Below are 6,383 nucleotides of genomic sequence, written 5' to 3'. Positions count from 1 at the left end.
TCTTCTTTAGTATTTTGGAACAAATTATATAAAGAGTAATTAACTTATTAAACAAAATAAACATGAAAAGCAAAACAATAAAATTATTTTCTAATCATGTGTATTCAATACGAAACTATCAACTCAAAATTAAAGCAATCTTTATTAAAATAACTTAAATGAAAATATTCCCCCCGAGTCAAAATTAATCAAAGATGCATTGTATTTAGTGCGCATTAATGTTGCAATATCTAAACACAAATGAACTTAACCAAATTAGAAATAAATATTAAGTGTAAATGCAGTAATGAATTAAATGGAATAAAAAAGAAATAAATGATGAATGAGTTACTGAAGACTTGTACAGGTGTCACCTAAGGCAGGGATTCCAACACGGGAATTTTTCTGTGTGATGTTTGACGTTCGTCCAAGTATTGACCCCTCGTCACCCAAAAATTCCAAGAAATTGAGGGTTTTTAAAGAAAATAATTAATATCAATAAAACAAACACAAAATAAGCAAAACGTTATTTCAAAATTTAAATCTAAGTAAGATCACAGAAAAATTCAATTCTGCTGTGTATATTTGATGGTATTTTCTGTCCAAAATCAAGCAAAAGAATTTTTAAAAATTGTCGAATAAAAAAAATTCATAACAAAAAAATTACATGATCAAAAAAATTCTTCCTTGATTATGATTTGTATTTTAAAATGATTTCGCAATTACTTTTGCTGTATACTATTCCCGGAAGTAATTGCCCTAAAACGCTAAAATCTTGAATTTTTATTTAAATGAAATTATAATTGAATTTTCAATATATATAGGGTAAGGCCCAATTCGACCGACAAATTCAGAGGGGGATAGTAGGCACCAGGAGGATAAAAAAATCACCATACAACAGGTGGTCCCAAACGGCGTTTAATTGGTGAAAATCGCAAAAATATAGAGTCGCAGAACAGTTGGAAACTATAAAAAAATTTAACAAATAACAAATAGTATTTCAACTAAGGATTTTTTTGAAAGTGAAAACACATTCTTAAAAGTTTTTTTTTTTTTTTTTTTTCATGTTGGTAACATGCGCTATGGGATGATCTAGGGGGTCGTAAATTACTGAAAACGAAAAAGTAGTTTAGAACCCATATTTGCAAAAATATTAAAACTTGTAGAAAAACAAAAGCTTGAAAATATATTAAAGAAGTTTTAAAAGAATGTTATCTCCTCTATCGAATTGCTTTGATAGATAAGATATATAACGTTTCACGTAATGTAGTCTCTTGGTTTCATAAAAATTTTAAGTAAGTAAAAATGAGTTGCAAAATAAAGATATTTTGGAATGTATATTTATCTCGCATTTTTTATTTTTGGAATGTATATTCGTCTCGCATTTTTTTTATGATTTAATTAAAAACAATGCGTAACTTTTGGAAAACAAAATGTTAAAACTTCTTCAAAAATTTAATTAATGCTCTAAAATATCTTTGCATTACAATCGAAAATTCAAAATATTTTATATTCAAAAATTCAATGAGCATAACAGTTTATATTAAAAAATGTAATACTGAAGATAAAAAAAATTCTTAGCCGAGTGCTAAAAGAACGTATTATTGTCGAAATGTCTTTCAAAAGATAACCGTTTTCATAATTTTTCTTATTCAACGGATGTTTTTACTTCGGTATTAAATGAAGATTTAAAACATTATCTCGTCTATTTCTTAATTGCATTGACATCTATACTATATAAAATATAGGGTGTTCATTAATTATTGTCGGGGTTTCCGTACCTCATAACTTTCGAATAAAAAATATTAGGCAAAAACCGATTACGTATTCGTAAATTACAACTCAAAGAATTTTATTAATGATATTAAAGTGTAAAGCTTGCACAATTTGCACTTTGTAGGCATTCAGCTGAAGGCGATTATGCATTCGTAAATTACAACTCAAAGAATTTTACGTGACAACAATGCGAAGAGGTGGACCAATCTCAGGGCCTCCGAGATTACCAGATATAACACCGCTGGACTTCTTTCTATGGGGGTTTGTCAAGAACATTGAGTACAAGACTCCTGTGCCCTCCCTTGATGAACTAAAAGGCAGAATTGTTACTTTGATCCAAAATGTTACTCCACAAATGCTGGAGAACACTTAGAGGGAAATTGAATTTCGTCTCGATGTGTTACGAGCCACGAAGGGCAGCTATGTGCAAATTCATTAATCTTTTTAATATCATTAATAAAATCCTTTGGGTTGTAATTTACGAATACGTAATCGGTTTTTGCCTAATATTTTTTATTCGAAAGTTATGAGGTACGGAAACCCCGACAATAATTAATGAAGACCCTATATATCTTAATTGCATTGATATATACATTATGTATATACTATATATATATTACTTAAATAATATAAAAAATGTAAGTAATACATATATTACTTTTTTTGATAAAGGTGTTTTAATAATAATTACTAATGAAAATTAAATATTTATTTTTATAGAATATTAAGTGTACATATACAAATCAGAAAATTCTTAGCAATAGATAATGTTCATTTTAAACAGAAATCTCCCGTTATGTACTCTGTTAAAGCTGCGCATGCGTAAAATGCCTTTACACATGCGCATTTACGCAAAATTACATTTACGCTTGAGAATCATCTGAAAGCTCTTCGTTTTCCTCCTTGTTCTTTAATTTACAGTAATATTTTTGACGCATATTGGTGTAAAATATAAATTGATATTTGCAAAATTTGCTGTATAAATCTCCAACACTCAGAAATCTAGAGGGTAAATTATTTCAGGACGACATTTTATGATTTTAAATGTGGATAAAAACTTGGAGATAGCCTTTAGATTCCTGGTTAAAGTCATGGTAATTTACTTTGAGAAGGAAAATTCCAAATATTTGATAAATATTTAAGTATATTAAAATTTTTGATTAAGATTTAAATACACTATAAAATTTAGCAACGAATAGTAGGACACATTCATATAGTAAAATTTGCCAAATTCGCAGCTCAGAGAAGAGTCGAATTTTTATTGCAGACTTCTATTCATCCACAATATATAAATCGGTGAAAAATATAAAAATCAACATAATCAGATAAAAATACGATTTCAAATCAAAAATGGCAATACATCTGTATATTTAATAAAATATCTTAATAAAGTAGCAAAAAAAAATGTTAACTTATTTTCAGATAAATTTTTAAGTGGTCAAAAAAATATTAATATTAATTTTTTTTCTTAAGTACAGGGCTTCAAACATTTACTCACTTACCATCACGAAATATAGAAAGAAAAAGATACAATAGTAAATAATTATAAACTTTTGAATTCGAATTCGAGATTAAGATTTAATAAAGAGAAGTTTCAAAAATAATAAAGTAGAATTTGAATTCCGCAAATTTTACTGCATTTATAGAGCAAGAACAGTTCAGCTAATTTCTCATATATATATATATACACACACACTATCATTAAAAAAGTGAAATGAATCAACATTTTTAATTTGTCATGTTTATACTCGATCAATAAGTAAGCAAATAAATTCTAATGATATTTAGATTAATAAAAAGATTTTAGGTAAAGATTGATTTACATTTAAGCTGAATTGGCTATCGATTTATATTTAAGCTGAAACTAAAAAATTTTAATTAAGGGATAGAAATTAGTAATTCATCTTAAGAATTTTCACTTTATATCAATTCAATAGTTCTTAGACGATGTAGATGTACGTACCATCTTAAACTTGGACTACGAATATGTTAGCAATGCAGTTTCTAGAAAATATAACTATTAAAACTAACAAATATCTGAAAAAAATCAGAATATTTGGTAATTAAATAAAGAAATCGAATTAGAAATACATAAATTTTATTTGCAAGTTTGATATACAAAAGCAGAAGATTTAAAAGATTGTTACAATATAAAAAGTAGAATGTGAATGCATTTGAAATAAGAATTCCTAACTGGTATCAAAGCAAATCGGGTTTTGCAATTTTATGCAAAATCCTTAACAAGAATTCAATCAAAGCATTTTTTTTTAAGTAAACTGACTCTTCAGTTCCGAATTCTATGAATGAATTCTTAAGAGTTGCATACATTTAAATAAATTACTCATAATTTATATAGCGAATTTTTAATAATTTCAATGAATGTTTTCAATTGCATAATACAATTCAGAATGAAAATTAAATATTGCATTTAATATTTAAGAAAATGTTTTTCCAAATTTAACACACAAGACTTCTGAATAATAGAACCTTACAAATTTATCCATTTGCGATCTAGGAAGACGGAAATTAAATTCAGACATTAAATTCTAATGACGATAAATTCCAATTAAAGACAATGAAATTTCTATGAAAAAGATTGAAGAGAACCAGAAAAAACTTCAATTCACCAAATTCTATATTTTTATAGCATGACCAGCTTCCTAATCTGTCATATCTACATTCTGATCAATAAACTATCAAATTCTAATAATTTTTATTTGAATTAAAAGGATTTTAGGTAAAGAATATGAAGAAATAACTTAATCTTGTGCATTTCTACTTTTCATTTGAACCAATTCAATATTCTAACGACCTGGATGTGTGCACCGTCTTAAACTAACAAATTCATAAACTGAATTTATAATTTCCCTAAAACATCTCCCATCGAATAATTTCTGTCAGAGGAGTAAATAATATTCAGAAATACAAAATTGAATTTAAAATACATAAAGTTTTATTTGGATGTTTGAAATACGAGTACAAATCATTTACAGGATTATTACAACATAAAGAGTACAATATAAATGCATGAAGAATCCAGTACAAGTATCAAAATAGCAAAGACAAATTACGTTGGCTGAAGAATTCAGTTTCATAAGTAAAGCATTCGTTTAACATTAAATGAACATACTTGAGTTGGAATATTTTATGCAGCATTAATTGCTATAACTAGGGAAAACATTTACACAAGTTAATGCATTTGGCAGAATATCAATTGAAAATTCATTATAAAAATTTTATTTCAACACGTAATGTAACAATATGCAAAAGTTTAATATTCTATTAAATTAAAAGAATTTTTTTAGCAAATTACTGAAAAGCTGATAATTCAGAACCCTAGACTTTCTCATGTTATTGGAAAAAGAAAAAGCGACCTGTCCTACATTTAGATTATTTAACATTCATCGCATCCATTCACTTTTTCCTTCAACAAAAGAAACATTCGAATAAAATTTTATGCATATTATTTTATACTCATCATTAAAGAGCATCGCATTTTCTCTAAAAGCATACTGATCACCGTGGTGATCAGGCACGATGATCAAATGCTTTCTGAGAATCAAAGAATATTTTGATTGGCTGGCCGGCCGAGCCAATCAAAGTATACTTTATCCGCGGGTGTAAACTTTACATAAAAAGCCAAAGTAGCGAGATATTTAGAAATTTAAATTTACTATTAATCTTACTGTAACTATTGCTATTTTATTTTAAAATTTTAACATAAATAAAATGTTAATTTAAAAATTGTAAATGGATGCAACGAACAGATTTAATATATCTACACAGACTACGGTAAAAATAAATTTGAAATGTTAAAAGGGATTTAAGTTAACAGCCATTGACATTATGTCTAAATTTTGAGTCAAAAATTAATGCGATGCATTATGAAATTCGCATATGAAAGGTAATGAAAAAAAAAAGTTATTTTATAACAATTTTAGCATATTTATAGTTTCAAAAGTCAAGTATCAAATTTATAATATTACCGTAAAACGTCACTTCAAAATACAAAGTTGTTTCATGTGCGTAAATACACGACTTAGGATTGATTAATATTTTTTGAAAATATTTTCTAAATTTCAAACAATGTAAGAAGACAAACATGCATGCCAATAGTACCTTTTGATTTATCCTCCATACACAATAGACATTTTTCTTAACAAAAGTTACTATTCGTATATTTTGAATTTGCTGAACATGCTTATGACGGTTATTATAGCCAATTTCATAACTTTAAGACAAATTCTTTTTTAAATTTAAACTCTAAAGTAGATATCTTGGAAAACATAACAGAAGTTAAGTATAAAATATACATACGATATTAAGTATAAAATAATTTTGCATATTTAAAACAAATATTTCAAAAGGAGAATACCAGGATCCTTATGAAATGCAACATTTCTTAATATACTAGAATCGTATACATATGATCATAAGAACATATTTAATTATTTAACAACTCATTTTTACAATCACAAAGCGAGTTCTAGAAATGGACAAGATCATGAAATTGTCACGAGCATTGCCATTCAGTACAAAATGATATCAAAAGACTCATTTTGAAAAATATGTAGGTAAAATGAAAAACAGATCAGTTTACAAAAAATATTTACATTTTAATTATGCTA

This window comes from Argiope bruennichi, chromosome 7 (assembly GCF_947563725.1).
Source record: "Argiope bruennichi chromosome 7, qqArgBrue1.1, whole genome shotgun sequence".
NCBI lineage: Eukaryota > Metazoa > Arthropoda > Arachnida > Araneae > Araneidae > Argiope > Argiope bruennichi.
This window is presented reverse-complemented; position numbering follows the sequence as displayed.